Genomic DNA, 17,509 nt, shown 5'->3' on the forward strand with positions numbered 1-17,509 from the left:
TGTATTGTTTACTGTTATTGCTTTAATGTTTTTGTTTTGCTTTTGGTTTATATGTAATTGTTATATTACCTCACCATCCAATTGCCATCTGTGTCTCTGCTGCCTTTTTCCAAATACCATTATTTTTTATTTTGTCTTATTGATGATTAGAGAGCTATTCTGGCAATAGGAGACAATGGTTAGATACGGGAGATTTAACAGCATCCCTTATAATGAACGGAGTTGCATCTGCAGGGCACCTGAAATTGAGGATATAGCACACATATTGTTTGATTGCAAATTGTATCAAAAGGTGAGAGACTTCCACCTTGGTCCATATATCAAACGGACAATGTATTGGGATTCTCACATCAGAACAACATATTTTATGTGTGGCCAAGACCCAAAAATAACATATAAAACAGCTCTGTACTTAAGCAAAACAATACGTCTGAGAACCACATATGTAGGGCTGATTGGGGTAAATTGTAGGGGTGATAATGAAATATGATGTATATACTCAGCTTGATCAGTTTATCAGTTTTATCATGTCTTATCATATGTATTTACTGTATTATTGTAAGTGTCTTATTTTAACTTTCTACGTGGAGTGTGATCAGGTCTTGTCAGGCCTTGTTCTGTTTCTTATTGTGATATGGCCTAAGGGCTAATCAATAAAATTACTACTTACTACTAATTGTTATATTGTTGTTTTATTGTGGCCTTGGCCTTTGTAAGTCGCATCAAGTCCTTTGGGAGATGCTAGCGGGGTACAAATAATAATAATAATAATAATAATAATAATAATAATAATAATTTAGTTTGGTTCCCAAAGCCTTGGTGTGTGGCCTTGGGCAAGTCACTCTGGCAGGCAGGCGGGCAGGCACATGTTAATCCAGATGGTGTTACAGAGAAAGACCACAGTGTTTCTCCACAGTTTCAGACAAATTGTTTCCCCAGGTGAACTGGGAGATGCTGGAAGTTGAACCTGGGACCTTCTGTTGTAAGGAGAACTTAGGGAATGATGCAGTTACACAGTATGTTTTTAACTATGCTTATACTAAGTGATGAATAGGAAAATTGTATTAATCAGTATTAAAAAACTACCAAAATACAGTTATTTTCTTACTGCTATTATAACTATGTAATAATCCTCTTTGCACTATATAATAAATGGATATAAACGTGATGGAACAATTAATGTCACATAGATTTTGTAAGAGTAGACAGCGATCTAATCAAACCATTATATTCAAAGAGAATAATCAGTGCTGCTTCATTATCCATGTGGGGGCCACAAGGGGGTGCTAGATAGAGAAGAGTAGTCCATTTTAGGCGGGAAGGGGGGTTTGAAGGATTAAAACCATTTTCCTATTATTCCCCCCACCCATGTCGCTAATGGAAACAACACTCGTTTATGAAATGGGAAGTGGGGAGAGGGAATAACCAGCAAAAATGGGGAAAATTGTTTTCTTTCTTCAACCCTCTCCACCACAAAATGGACTATCCATCTCTGTCTATCGCCCCCTTGTGGCCTCTGCCCAGGTAATAAAACTATACCGAATAATCATATGATGATAATATTATAAGACATTGTTTCAAAGCAGTTGCATTTCATTTCCCCCCTGTGGTTTCGCATCGAGAAAACCTATGAATAGCCTCGTAACATAACCTCCTGCTCCTATTTTATCTCATTATAGTTTGTTAACTGTTTTTATCCTGAATATGTGGCCTGCCCATTGTCATCACTACCGTGATTGTGTTTATTGGAATGTTCATTTTATGATTCTTTTCCCCTTTTAATGTCATTTTGATAATGTTATTGTTGTCTGTTGTTTATGCTTTGATTTTATTGCTGTAATATGTTGTCCAGGCTTGGCCCCATGAAAGCCGCTTCAAGTCCCCATTGGGGAGATGGTGGCGGGGCATAAATAAAGTTTATTATTATTCTATTTTTATTAACATGATACCAGTGTTGACAGTGGTGCAATAACTCACTAACACTACTGCAGCAAGAATCCATGTTTTGTTATGGGTATCCCTTGTGTACACTTCACATTCTTGTTCCCAAGTTATGACCATTCAACTTCCAATGAGTAGATAGAGATGAGTAGATGGAGAGGACCCCTAGCTCTATAGTCATTACTTCCCCCTTTGGGTTGTTGTCGGTTTTCCGGGCTTTATGGCCATGTTCTAGAGGCATTTTCTCCTGACGTTTCGCCTGCATCTATGGCAAGCATCCTCAGAGGTAGTGAGGTCTGTTGGAAGAAGGAAAATGGGTTTATTTATCTGTGGAAAGACCAGGGTGGGAGGCTTCGACAATACTTCCCCCTTTTATTGTGATATCATGAGATGTATTCAAATTTTCAATGTCGCCTGTATGAACTCCTGGGACAGGCAGCAACATGTTTAGTACTGCTTTGAGTCCCCCCAGGGGTGAGAAAGGCAGTATATAAATACTGTAAATAAATAAATAGGACTGCAACATACACAAACACTCCCCAAACACATACTATTTCCCTTCCTTTTTTCAAAATTCACTTCCCCAATAAAGTCTAACTGAATACATCCTCAGACTATGTATCCTAAAATATACTTTGCAACTAGGAGATAAGTTTCAATGAATATAGAAAACATAACTTAGTAGGATTGAACTGTTGATATGTTGATGTTATGTTTGCTTACAATTGTACCTGCACAGCGGCACAGACTTGAATCCATTTATTTTGGATGTAAACCATGGATGGAGGCCACTATAATCCAAATTTGCGTAAGATTCAGAGTTGCTTGTACACATGTACAAAACATATCCAATATGAAGTGGTCGGAAAACATGTGCCTTTTTTCAGATAATAGAGATTGATTGGCTCTTGAACTTTTTGAAATAGTATATCTTCATAAAATAGGCTGCAGTCTATACAGAGAACCACTCAACAGTGCCTGACAGTTAGATGCTTTGTACCAGAAGATTATCCGTCCCATCCCTGAATCCAATCAATTTAACACAGTTGGGGGATTTAGGTTAGTGCGTTCCACTGATTTGTCCTCTTCCTGCCTCCATTTCCTCAGCAGCAGTATATCTCATTTACAGAAGAGAGAGAGAAAATACCCTGCTTAGTTTTCAGAGAGAAAATGGCTGTTCTTGTTTTATGCTTGTTTTTCATAACAATCAAGATTGCAGTTTTAAAAAGGAATCTGAATCACTGTTAAGGTTAAAATGGAGGTCTTTGTGTTTAGCCCAGGAAAAGGAATAAGAAGAGGTGCACTGGACCAGACTAAAAGCCCATCTAGTCTAAGAGTAGTCAAATATTGGCAGCCCAAAAGTAGGACAAAGGGTCAAAAGCACCGTCCTATTCTTTCTCATCAGTAACATATATAGACAAGCATACAGCTTCTAATGTTGCAGAGCATATATCCATGTACACATACATCCACCTAATGATGTGTCAGCTCCACTGGCTGCCGGTTCAGTTCCGAGCACAATTCAAGGTGCTGGTTTTGACCTACAAAACCCTTTACGGTTCCGGTCCAGTGTATCTGTCCGAACGTATCTTCCTCTATGTCCCACCCCGGAAATTGAGATCATCTGGAGAGGCCCTGCTCTCGACCCCATCGCTATCACAAGTGAGGCTGGTGGGGACGAGGAGCAGGGCCTTCTCAGTGGTGGCTCCTCAACTGTGGAACTCACTCCCGGGGGAAATTAGGGCATCAACATCCCTCCTCTCCTTCAGGAGGAAGGTAAAGACGTGGTTGTGGGACCAGGCCTTTGGGCAATCTGACAACTAAATATGGACAACCAGATGGATAGGACTGAAAGGACTGACAATTGTGGAATTGGAATTTGAACTATGAGTTTTGAAACGCTGACCATCAATGAGGAGAAATGGTTTGTATTGGTTTTATTGCTTTTATTGGTTTTATGGTTGTTTTTGCCTTACAATAATTATTGTTTTCTGTTAATTGATGTTATTGCTAGAATTGCTGTTTTCTGTTAACTGATGTTATTTGTCTTATTGCTGTTATGTGATGCGGGCATCGAATTGTGCCTTGCTTTTGTAAGCCGCCCTGAGTCTCCTCCGGGGTGAGAAGGGCGGGGTAGAAGCAACCGAAATAAATAAATAAATAAATAAATAAATAAATAAATAAAATAGCACTACCTTTTTATTTACTTTGAATCTCCCACCATTCAACTTCTGTAGATGATTCTCGGTTCTAGTTTTATAAGAGGGAGAAGAAAATATCTCTGAGCCCTTCCACAAAAGATTCCCCCAGGCACTAACAAGTCACACCAAAAAACTGCCAGACAATAATAATAATAATAATAAACTTTATTTATACCCTGCCACCCTGCCACCATCTCCCCCAACAAGGACTCGTAGCGGCTTACATGGGGCCAAGCCCGAATTACAATACAAAAAAGTACAAGAGTCCTTTGTCCCGCCCTAGACATTCCACAGATATATAAACATAATGTTCCTAGTTCCAACAGACATCACAACCTCTGAGGATGCTTGCCACAGATGCAGGTGAAACGTCAGGAGAGAATGCTTCTAGAACATAGCCATATAGCCTGAAAAACCTACAACAACCTAGTGATTCCAGCCATAAAAGCCTTCGACAATAAAAAGAGTTGAATATTTCATTCAGATTATTTTGAATAGAAAATCGAGCTATAAATATCATAAACAGTCTCCAGGTGAAAAGATGTCATGCTTTTAGCAGTCACTTGAGTTCATTCATAGAAGAAAAAAGTCTGTTAAGAATCTGGGCTAAACATTCCAAGGAACACTGCTAGAACTTGAATATACGTTAGCTTTAATATTGCCCAGTGAGCTCATATTTTAATAAGACTCTTTGTGTGCTGTCGCGCACTGGGCCTGTAAAGAATTTCCTTTAGAACAGGACATGCAACCTTTGCCCAGCGGGAAGCCAGGGGGCTCAAAGAGAAGTTCTCGGAGGTTTTCCACCACAAATAGTCTTTAGATGGCTTGTGAAGTATAACAAAGTCCTTTATTAATGAACAAACAAACAGAAACTCCTCTTGTCTTCAGAAAGTTAAACAAATGATTCCAGGCTTTTGTGCAACTGGTAGCTTCCTAAACTTGCCCACAAAGGACAGGCAACTGTCTTCAATAACTTCTTCTTTACTTTAAAGGAAAGTCCCCTTTTTAACTTGTCCCAGGCTGACTGTAATCTAACCCTTACTGATGTGGGCTCCGCTACTGGGTCGAACTGCTTCTCAAACGCCGAGTGGACCTACTAGTAAAGGCTTAGATGTTCTCCAGCTGGAGTTCTTTGGTCTTTATGGCTGTTTCCCTGGAAATCTTTGGAGACTCTTAAGACTGTTTTCCCCCGGAAAGTCTTAAGGATTGAAGCTTTTGTACAGGGGAAGCTTGCACATGTCCTGTACATTAGCTTTCCTTGCTGAGACTAACTAAATTGCCCTGAGCAAGGGGCAGGACCAAAGCTTAACGATGATGGACAGGTGACTTGCCCTATGACTGCAACCAAAGGAAGCCACCTATCTGCAGAGTCCCTGAAACCTAGGACTGCAGGCCCATAGCCAGGATTTTGTTTCGGGGGGGGGGGGGCTGAGTTTGGTTCGGCGAATTAGGAGCCAAGGGACATGGCATTAGTCAGGACCAAAGTGTGACACAAAAATGAAACAAGAAATGCGGAGGCAGGATTAAGAAGCAACCCTGAGAGGTCAAGAGTGAAGGACACATCAGGAGAAATGAGTCAAGACTGAAGGACAAACCAAGCTAGTGCTCAGGAACACCTTGTGGTTCAAGGAAAGTTGAATCATAATCATAAAATGAACCCCTTTTATCAAACTTCCTGTCCCAGAGAACTTAGAATCATAGTATCATAGAGTTGGAAGAGAACTCATGGGCCATCCAGTCCTTACTTACTTAGGTGATCCCTCATTTTCCGAGGAGGAGTGTCTTCTAGTATTCTTGTGGGCCCGTATGTGGCTGTGGAGCCCTATTCTTGCTCTGCATCTTCTTCCGCAGTGAGGGCATTGGTTTCCAGGTGGAAGGCGGTCTCGGTCAGGGTTGGCTTGACGCGCCTTCCTCTTGGCACGCTTCTCCCTTTCGTCCTCCATTCGTGCCTCTTCAAATTCTGCAGCACTGCTGGTCACAGCTGACCTCCAGCTGGAATAGTCAAGGGCCAGGGCTTCCCAGTTCTCAGTGTCTATGCTGGAGTTTTTAAGGTTGGATTTAAATCTCTTTTCCTGCCCACCAACATTCCATTTTCCATTCTTGAGTTCGGAATAGAGCAACTGCTTTGGGAGACGGTGGTCGGGCATCCGGACAATGTGGCCAGTCCAGTGGAATGGATGGCGGAGGACCGTCGCTTCAATACTGGTGGTCTTTGCTTTTTCCAGCATGCTGACGTTTGTGTCCTTGTCTCCCCAAGAGATTTGCAGGATTTTCCGGAGGCAGCGCTGATGGAATCGTTCCAGGAGTTGCATGTGACATCTGTAGACAGTCCACATTTCACAGGCATATAGCAGGGTTGGGAGGACAATAGCTCTATAGACAAGCACCTTGGTATCCCTACGGATGTCCTGGTCCTCAAACACTCTCTGCTTCATTCGGAAAAATGCTGCGCTCGCAGAGCTCAGGCGGTGTTGTATTTTGGTGGAGAGGTGGCTGCCAAGGTAGCAGAAATGATCAACATTTTCTAATGTTACACCATTAAGCTTTATCACTGGCATTGGAGAGGGGTTGGCTGGTGTCTGCTGGAACAGCACCTTGGTTTTTTCGATGTTCAATGACAGGCCGAGCTTCTCGTATGCTTCTGCGAAGGTGTTTAGAGTGGCTTGTAGATCTTCTTCTGAATGCGCACAGATGACGTTGTCATCAGCATACTGGAGTTCTATAACAGATGTTGTTGTAACCTTGGTTTTGGCTTTCAGTCTGCTGAGGTTGAATAGCTTGTAGATCTTCAGATAGATGATTCCGATTCTGTCTGATAGATAATTTCCACTCCGGTGGGAAGCTTCCCATCAACAAGGTGAAGTATCATAGCGATGAAGATGGAGAATAAAATTGGGGCAATAACACATCCCTGTTTGACACCGGATTCCACTTTAAATGAGTCACTTTGGGAGCCATTGCTGTCCAAAACTGTTGCCATCCAACCCCCTGCCAAGAAGCAGGAAAATTGCATTCGAAAGCACCCCCAACAGATGGCCATCCAGCCTCTGTTTAAAACTTTACAGAGAAGGAGGAGCCTCCACCACACTCCGGGGCAGAGAGTTCCACTGCTGAATGGCTTTCACAGTTAGGAAGTTCTTCCTAATGTTCAGATGGAATCTCCTCTCTTGTAGTTTGAAGCCATTGTTCCTTGTCCTAATCTCCATGGAAGCAGTAAACAAGCTTGCTCCCTCCTCCCTATGACTTCCTCTCACATATTTATACATGGCTATCATATCTCCTCTCAGCCTTCTCTTCTTCAGGCTAAACATGCCCAGTTCTTTAAGCCGCTCCTTATAGGGCTTGTTCTCCAGACCCTTGATCATTTTAGTCGGCCTCCTCTGGACACATTGCAGCTTGTCAATATCTCTCTTCAATTGTGGTGCCCAGAATTGGACACAATATTCCACATGTGATCTGACCAAGGCAGAAGAGAGGGGTAAGAATGACTTGCCTGGATCTAGACACTAGACTCCTATTGATGCAGGCCAAAATCCCATTGGCTTTTTTGCCACTGCATCACATTTTTAGCTTAATAGAATTAAATAGAAAAGTGTTTTTGTATGGGGTGCGTGAAACAGCAGAAATCCATCCTGTTTTCATTCTGTTTTTGGGAAGATTCTGGAAGATTAGGAGGGGAGCTGTTTGGATTCATAATTTGTAATTCAGGATCTGGAGTTCCATTTCTGTTTTGAAATCTTCCCAAAAACAAACCAAAATTTGAAACAAAAATACAACAAAACCAAAATAGATTTCTGCCATTTTGCACACTTCTAAGTGCTTCCGAAAATTATTCATTCGGGCTTTCCTAAAACTTGTTGCAAATAAGGTGCTCTATGGCTTGAAAACTGACAACTTAGTTGACATTAATGAAATGTGTTGCCCATTTTACATTTAAGAAGTCCTGTAACCTGATGCAGAGAAATGATGGGATTTGGGTTTGGACAAACAATAATACCCTGAGACTAAAGCCCTGTCAGGTGTTACTAAAGTACTCCATATGCCAAGGAGAAAGCCTGCCAAATCAGGTTTGCTCTCTCCCCTCCTGGTGGTGACTTTCCACACACAAAATTGATGTGTCTGAATAGGACTAAAGGATCTAACGTCCCTACTAATACTGATTTGGAAAGATTTCTCAATACAGGGAGGGCTAAGGATTCTTAGCCCTGGGTTGTTGTAGGTTTTTTCGGGCTATATAGCCATGGTCTAGAGGCATTCTCTCCTGACGTTTCGCCTGCATTTATGGCAAGCATCCTCAGAGGTAGTGAGGGGTAGTGATTCTTAGCCCTGTTATATTATTGCACATTATTCAGTGCCTCAATATTTGCAGTTGCACCACATAAAGCCAAAGACTCCAACTTTGGGTCCTATAAGCCTCTAACACTCCAGTAAAGGATTGCTGCCTTGGCGAGGCACTGGAGCTTGAGCACCTCAATGATGCCAAGAGCGAAACCGTGAAGGGACACTCAAGACAGGACAGTCATGGCAGAGAGGTCAGACCAAGCGTGATCCCTGGGGAAGGTAATGGCAACCCACCCCAGTATTCTTGCCAAGAAAACTAAATGGATCAGAACAACCAGAGATGATATTATTATTATTATTATTATTATTATTATTATTATTATTATTATCTTTATTTGTACCCTGCTAACATCTCCCAAAGGACTCGGTGCAGCTTAAAAAGGCCAAGGCCCTCAATAAAACAACAGAATAACAAATACAACAATAAAAGCAAACCAATAAACATTAAAGCAATAACACTAAACATTACACAATAACATCATGACACATTTAAAAACTAAATGTAATGAATAAAATTAAAAGTGCTGGACATGATAGGTGAAATGTAAGGATTTTAGGGTAGGTGCGATGTGCAGGCAATCTTAACTCTCTGGTAAAGTGCGTTTGGGACATGATGCTTGGAGTTTCCTATTCTGGGAAGGCACACTGGAACAGCCAGGTCTTCAAGCTCTTCCTAAAGACTGCCAATATTGGGGCTTGTCTGATGTCCTTGTGGAGAGAGTTCCCGAGTCGGGGGGCTACCACAGAGAAGGTCCTGTCCCTCGTCCCCACCAAATGCGCTTGCGAAACAGGTGGAATCGTGAGCAGGGCCTCTCCAGGTTCATGTGGGTTCATATACGGAGATGCGATCATGCAGGTAGGCGGGTCCCAAACAGTTTAGGGCTTTGTAGGTGACCACCTGCACCTTGAATTGGGACTGGAAAATGAATGGGAGCCAATGGAGCTCCTTAAACAGTAGGGTTGACCTCTCTGTAAGGATCATCAGTTATGGGTTGTTGTAGGTTTTTTTGGGCTATATGGCCATGTTCTAGAGGCATTCTCTCCTGATGTTTTGCCTGCATCTATGGCAAGCATCCTCAGAGGTAGTGAGGTGAGGTACCTCACTACCTCTGAGGATGCTTGCCATAGATGCAGGCGAAACGTCAGCAGAGAATGCCTCTAGAACATGGCCATATAGCCCAAAAAAGGTAGTGAGGTGGGGTACCTCACTACCTCTGAGGATGCTTGCCATAGATGCAGGCGAAACGTCAGTAGAGAATGCCTCTAGAACATGGCCATATGTTCAGAACATCGCCTGCATCTATGCCAAGCATCCTCAGAGGTAGTGAGGTACCTCACCTGGAACAGCCAGGTCTTCAAGCTCCGAGGATGCTTGCCATAGATGCAGGCGAAACGTCAGGAGAGAATGCCTCTAGAACATGGCCATATGTTCAGAACATCGCCTGCATCTATGGCAAGCATCCTCAGAGGTAGTGAGGTACCTCACCTTACTACCTCTGAGGATGCTTGCCATAGATGCAGGCGAAACGTCAGGAGAGAATGCCTCTAGAACATGGCCATATAGCCCCCCCCAAAAAAAACAAAACCCCTACAACAACCCAGTGATTCTGGTCATGAAAGGCTTCGACAATGAACCAGAGATATGTTGGTATGCCACGAAGAGTTGGAAACGACTGAACGAATGAACAACAACAACTAACTCAAGAGTCCTCTGTAATGAAAATGTGCATGGACTTTAAAAAATAATGTTTTTATCCTCAACACTGTGTACCTGGGGGGAGAAGATCTATGATGCAACCCCGAAGCGGTAACAATATTGTCTTGCCTGGGTTAAATCTTTCACTGCTTTGCTCTCCTGCCATTCCAGGAAACTTTTGTCGCAGCTGGCATTTTATGGTGACATTGATCTGCTTGGCCCTTTAACTGAAGAAAAGCTTATCAAATAACAAGCTGAAAGTAAACCCCAAATTCAGTCTTTTGAGAAAGCAGAATGGATTTGGTTGATTCAGGATGAAAGCCATAAAGAGAAAATACATCAATAGCTCCATACAGACCTTTATTGGTCTCAGTGTCCAGGGAGAGGGGATGTGAAATTTTAAAAAAGGAAGACAAGAAGACAGTAGTGTTAAGAAAAGAGGAGGAAGAGGCGGCCTTGTATTACAAGCATGATGAGATCTATACTTAAATACCTTTCTAAGAATAGATACCGTATATACTCAAGTATAAGCCGACCCGAATATAAGCTGAGGCACCTAATTTTACCACAAAAAACCCGGGAAAATGGATTGACTCAAGTATAAGTCAATGGTGGGAAATGCAGCAGCTATTGGCAAATTTCAAAATAAAAATAGATACAAATATAATTTCTTTAATTGAAGGTAATGGCAACCCAGGAGCCCCCGGTGGCGCAGTGGGTTAAAGCACTGAGCTGCTGAGCTTGTTGATCGAAAGGTCGCAGGTTCGATTCCGGGGAGCGGCGTAAGCTTCCGCTGTCAGCCCTAGCTTCTGCCAACCTAGCAGTTCGAAAACATGCAAATGTGAGTAGATCAATAGGTACCACTCCGGTGGGAAGGTAACGGCACTCCATGCAGTCATGCCGGCCACATGATCTTGGAGGTGTCTACGGACAACGCTGGCTCTTCAGCTTAGAAATGGAGATGAGCACCACACCCCAGAGTCAGACATGACTGGACTTAATGTCAGGGGACTACCTAAAGGCAACCTACCCCAGTACTCTTGCCAAGAAAACTAAATGGATCAGAACAACCAGAGATATGGGTTGTTGTAGATTTTTTCGGGTTATATGTCCATGTTCTAGAGGCATTCTCTCCTGACATTTCCCCTGCATCTATGGCAAGCATCCTCAGAGGTAGTGAGGTACCTCACCTCACTACCTCTGAGGATGCTTGCCATAGATGCAGGCAAAACGTCAGGAGAGAATGCCTCTAGACCATGGCCATATAGCCCGAAAAAACCTACAACAACCCAGTGATTCCGGCCATGAAAGCCTTCGACAATAAGATGATTGCTTTTTAATTTAAAATTAATTTAATTTTAATTAAAACGGGAATATGTAAACAAACAAACTTTTGGAAAATATGGGGAAAATGTATTATGTATTTAATGAGGGAAAGGGGTATAAGCCAGCAAGAGAAACAATGGTATTTTGGAATGATGAAACAACATGAGTTGGTTGGTCCTGGTGAAGGGGGCACAAACTAAGGGTAAGGGGAAGAGGGGAAAAAACGGTATAATAATTATTATAAAGAAATACAATATGTATAACCGGATAAAAGGTGTGTGATAGAGTCATATGTAGCATAAGTTGTAATGGAAATTTAAAAATAATGATAAGAAATATGATTAAATATGTTTTTTATGTTTATTTACTGTTAGATTGTATATAATATGACATACTCTTTTGCCTAAGATACTGTAAAAAGAGAGAAGAATGTATGCTTATACATTTTGTTGGACAAATTTATAAATAAAATCTTTTTTTAAAAAAAGATAAGACTGCTCAACTCGGATTAAATCATTCTGACCTTCTTCAATGTAAATGGGCTTGTGTATCCTTCCAATAAAAATAAATAGATTAAAATAATAAAGGTAATAATAATAATAGAGTAATATAATGGAAATGTAATATTAACAAAAATAATAAATAGAGTAAAATAATAAATGCAATAATAACAACAATAAAAAAGTAAAATAATAAATGTAATAATAATAATGCATTTATTATGTATTTATAACAGAGTAAAATAATAAATAACCTTGACACCGAGGGGGACTTTTTCAGGCTAAAAAAGGTCTGAAAAACTAGGCTTATACTCGAGTATATACAGTACTTGCAAACCAATTCTTGGTTTAAAATTTTTAAAAAAGGGTGTTAAAGAAAGATCTGGATGGCAAATTATGTATGGCTGTGAATGAGAGAGAGATGGATACAGCAGATGCTTTTCAAGACAGAGATATATATTTATGTTAGGAAAATCGTGGCAATGGGAGGCTGCTGACTACAGCTTGGCATATGGAGGTTGCCTCTTGTCTTTTAGGCGTGCAAACGTGCTTTGTTTTTGGTCTTCACAAAACTGCCCTTTTATTTAAACACACTGATATCTATGTATGTCAGGGGTCCTCAAACTAAGGCCCGGGGGAGGGATACAGCCCTCCAAGGTCATTTACCCGGCCCTCACTCAGGGTCAACCTATGTCTGAAATGGCTTGAAAGCACACAACAACAACAACAGTCCTATCTCATCAGCCAAAAGCAGGCCCACACTTATTTATTTATTATTATTTATTTAGAGTATTTGTATACCGCTTTTCTCACCCCAAGGGGGACTCAAAGCGGTTTACACATAAGTAATGGCAAAATTCAATGCCAGTGCAAACAATTACAATTATATACTACAATTAGACATAAATCAAATTAAAACAATACATCCATAAGCAATAAAACTATCATTAAAACAATAAAACAGTCTCGTCCGTCGAATCGCCGTTCCAGTCATTGTCTTTCCGAAATGCTGCATACATTTACTTCTACTGCCCAAAGGCCTGGTCCCAAAACTGTGATGTTAATTTTTTTCTAAAAAGCCAGGAGGGAGGGAGCGGATCTTACCTCATTTGGGAGTGTGTTCCATAGGCGGGGGGCCACAGCCGAGAAGGCCCTGTCTCTCATCCCCACCAGGCGCATCTGTGCTGTTGACGGGAGCGAGAGCAGGGCCTCCCTGGATGATCTTAGATTACGAGGTGGGACATAGGGGTGGATATGTTCGGACAAGTAAACTGAGCCAGAACCGTATAGAGCTTTATAGGTCAAAACCAGCACTTTGAATTGGGCTCGGAGATGGACCGGCAGCCAGGGGCGCTGGCATAGCAGGGGATTTAATAAGTTTATATTTTAACAAATATAAACGTATTAGTATTTCCCATTGAAATTCTAATAAGTTTATATTTGTCAAAATTGTTCTTCATTTTAATTATTGTATTGTTTTTAAGGGTTTTTTTTGCACTATTATTTATTATTATTATTTATTTGCTTTATTAGGCGACTCAATGCGGTTTACACAATGTAAATTATCACAACAATAACAGTTAAAACACATCATACACAATAACAAAATACACAATTATTATCAATACATGATGCCTCGATAACAAAGCAAAATCCATTCTCGTAATCCTTGAGCCATTCCTATGTTCAATTATACCGTCTTCCTATGTTCACTTGCACTGATCAGCCAAACGCTTGCTCAAAGAGCCAGGTCTTAACCTTCTTCCGAAACGCCAGCAGCGAAGGGGCCTGTCTGATGTCAATGGGTAGGGCATTCCATAGCCGAGGGGCCACCACCGAGAAGGCCCTGTCTCTCGTCCCCGCCAACCGTGCCTGTGACGCAGGCGGGACCGAGAGCAGGGCCTCCCCGGAAGATCTTAGTGTCCACTACAAATAAGATATGTACAGTGTGCATAGAAATTCATTTTTTTTCTTCAAATTATAATCCAGCCCTTCAACAGTTTGAGGGACTGTAGCCTGGCCCTCTGTTTAAAAAGTTTGAGGATCCCTGATGTATGTGGTGACTATAATAAGTAACACAAGTACAAGGGGTATTTTTTAAGTAAGTTTATTTATTTATTTATTTGATGCACTTATTAACCGCCATTCTCAGCCCTTACGGGCGACTCATGGCGGTGTACAGTACACATAAAAAGACAGTTACAAAGGCCAGTATCAACAACATATAACTATACGACAAATACAAACTACATAAAAATCCGCTTCGTCTCTTAGTAGAATCATAGCCAGTCTCATCTTCCTTATACCATTCCAGTTCTCATTACCGTAATGTTGTTGCTTAGCACTTAATTAAATGCCCTCTCGAACAGCCAGGTCTTAAGGCTTTTTCGAAAGGACATGAGGGAGGGCGCCTGTCTGATGTGTGCTGGGAGAGTGTTCCACAGCCGGGGGGCCACCACCGAGAAGGCCCTCTCCCTCGTCCCCGCCAGCCGTGCCTGTGATGCAGGCGGGATCGAGAGAAGGGCCTCCCCAGACGATCTCAAGGTCCTCGTGGGCTCGTAGGCCAAGATGCGGTCAGAAAGGTATTTTGGGCCGGAACCGTTTAGGGCTTTGTAGGCCAAGACCAGCACCTTGAATTGGGTCCGGTAGCAAATCGGCAGCCAGTGGAGCTGGGACAACAAGGGCGTTGTGTGCTCCCTGCTACCCGCTCCAGTTAGTAACATGGCTGCCGCACGCTGGACCAGCTGAAGCTTCCGGGCCGTCTTCAAGGGCAGCCCCACGTAGAGAGCGTTGCAGTAATCCAGGCGGGATGTGACAAGAGCGTGTACCACCGTGGCCAAGTCAGACTTCCCGAGATACGGGCGCAGCTGGCGCACGAGCCTAAGCTGTGCAAATGCTCCCCTGGTCACCGCTGAAACCTGGGGGTCCAGGCTCAACGATGAGTCCAGGGTCACACCCAAGCTGCGAACCTGCGCCTTCAAGGGGAGTGCGACCCCGTCCAGCACAGGCTGTAACCCTATATCCCGTTCGGCCTTGCGACTGACCAGGAGTACCTCTGTCTTGTCTGGATTTAGTTTCAGTTTGTTCGCCCTCATCCAGACCGTTACAGCGGCCAGGCACCGGTTCAGGACCTCGACAGCCTCCTTAGTAGCAGGTGGGAAGGAGTGACAGAGTTGGACATCATCTGCGTACAGATGACACCGCACCCCGAAACTCCGGATGATCTCACCCAGCGGCTTCATGTAGATGTTAAACAGCATGGGGGACAGTATGGAACCCTGTGGCACCCCACAAGTCAACGGTTGTGGTGCGGAACAGGAGTCCCCCAATAACACCTTCTGGGTGCGGCCCTCCAGAAATGACCGGAGCCACTGCAAAGCAATGCCCCCAAGACCCATTTCCGCAAGGCGCCCCAGAAGGATACCGTGGTCGATGGTATCGAAGGCCGCTGAGAGGTCCAGGAGCACCAACAGGGACACACTCCCCCTGTCTAGCTCCCGGCGCAGATCATCCACTAAGGCGACCAAGACCGTCTCGGTACCATGCCCCGGTCTGAAACCAGACTGTGCCGGATCCAGATAATCCGTGTCTCTCAAGAATACCTGGAGTTGTGAGGCCACCACGCTTTCCATGACTTTGCCCAAAAAGGGGAGATTGGAAACAGGCCGAAAGTTGTCCAATTTAGTGGGGTCCAGTGATGGCTTCTTCAACAGCGGCTTTATAATAGCCTGTTTTAGGCTCGCTGGAATCTTGCCTTCCCGAAGGGAGGCATTCACCACCACTGTTACCCACTCGGCCAATCCCCCTCTGGCCTCTCTCAGAAGCCAGGATGGGCAGGGGTCTAGGATGGACGTGGTGGGCCTCATTCCTCCAAGTATCTTGTCCACATCTTCGGGTTTCACAAACTGAAAAGAATCCAACAAAATAGGACAAGCAGGTGCTCTCGTTACATCCACAGAGTCTGCATCTAACGCGGCGTCCAGCCCAGAACGGATCAAGGCGACTTTGTCTGCGAAGAACCGAGCAAATGCTTCACAGCGCGCGGCCGAATTGTCAGGGCTCCCACCTGCAGAGGCGGGAGTTAAAAGACCTCTGACAATCCGAAACAGCTCCGCCGGACGGTTCTTTGCAGACGCAATAGTGGCCGCAAAGAAAGTTTTCTTTGCGGTCTTTATTGCCGCGGCATATGCCCTAAGAAAGGACACAAACCGTGCTCGGTTTGACTCGCTCGGTTCCGAACGCCACACGCTCTCTAGTTCCCTCTTCCTTCGCTTCATAGCTGCCAGCTCCTCAGTAAACCAAGGGGCTGGTTTAGCTCGGCTACTTGAGAGGGAAGTTCCGGAGCAATCATGTCAATAGCCCTGGTCATCTCCCCATTCCAGAGAGCCACCAAGGCTTCGACATGGTCACCTACCGAGGTGGCGGGAAAATCCCCAAGAGCCATCAGGAAGCCATTCGGATCCATCAGTCTCCTGGGGCGGACCATCTTAATGGATCCTCCACCTTTGCAGAGGTTAGGGGGCGCAGTGAGCCTAAATCTGATCAGGAAGTGGTCGGTCCATGGCAACGGAGAGATGGACAACTCCTCCACACCGCCACCCTGTTCCCATCCCTGGCAGAAAACCAAATCCAATGTGTGTCCAGCACAGTGGGTGGGGCCAGATATTTGTTGGGACAGCCCCATGGTTGCCATGGCAGACATGAAGTCCTGAGCCGCGCCTGTGAGGGTCGTCTCGGCATGGACGTTGAAGTCTCCCAGCACAAGAAGCCGTTGAGACTTCAATGCCAGGCTCGAGACCACCCCCGCTAGCTCAGGTAGGGAGACTGTAGTGCAGCGAGGTGGACGGTACACTACTAGAATCCCTATACTGTCCCGGTCACCCACCCTCAGGTAGACGCTTTCGAAATTTGCGGTCTGCGGGATGGGGCACCTGGTCAGATGGATGGAATCCCTATAGACCACTGCGACCCCGCCTCCCCGCCCTCCGGATCTAGGTTGGTGCTGCACGGAGAAACCCGGAGGACAAAGCTGGGTCAGATTTACTCCTCCAGCTTCATCCAACCAGGTCTCCGTGATGGTCCATTTTGTTGTAAATACTAGTAGTTCGTGTGCATACCTCAACGAGCATGTGCGTCGTGTACCGGCATGCCTCGGGAACAACTGTGCTCAGGTCGCCCTTCTTTGATTACAGATGATTTGGTGGCTTCAGTTGAAGCGAGGATTCGTGAGAACAGGCGCTTCACAATAACAGGTCGCTGAAAACGAATTTCCTTACGTGTCGAGATCAGTGCTTTACAACACTGTTTCTGAACACCAAAAGTTTAGGAAACTGTGCTCCTGTTGGGTCCCAAAACTCCTAACAGAGGACCACAAAAACCAAAGATTTGAGTGTGCGATCAAATCAAATAGTCTGAAATCAAAGAAGGGCAACCGGAGCGGTCCTCATCATGGACGTTGTCACGGCCATCATTGAATTGTCGTACCCACTTACGCACTTTGCTTT

The sequence above is a fragment of the Anolis sagrei genome, chromosome 4, assembly GCF_037176765.1.
Source record: "Anolis sagrei isolate rAnoSag1 chromosome 4, rAnoSag1.mat, whole genome shotgun sequence".
Taxonomy (NCBI): domain Eukaryota; kingdom Metazoa; phylum Chordata; class Lepidosauria; order Squamata; family Dactyloidae; genus Anolis; species Anolis sagrei.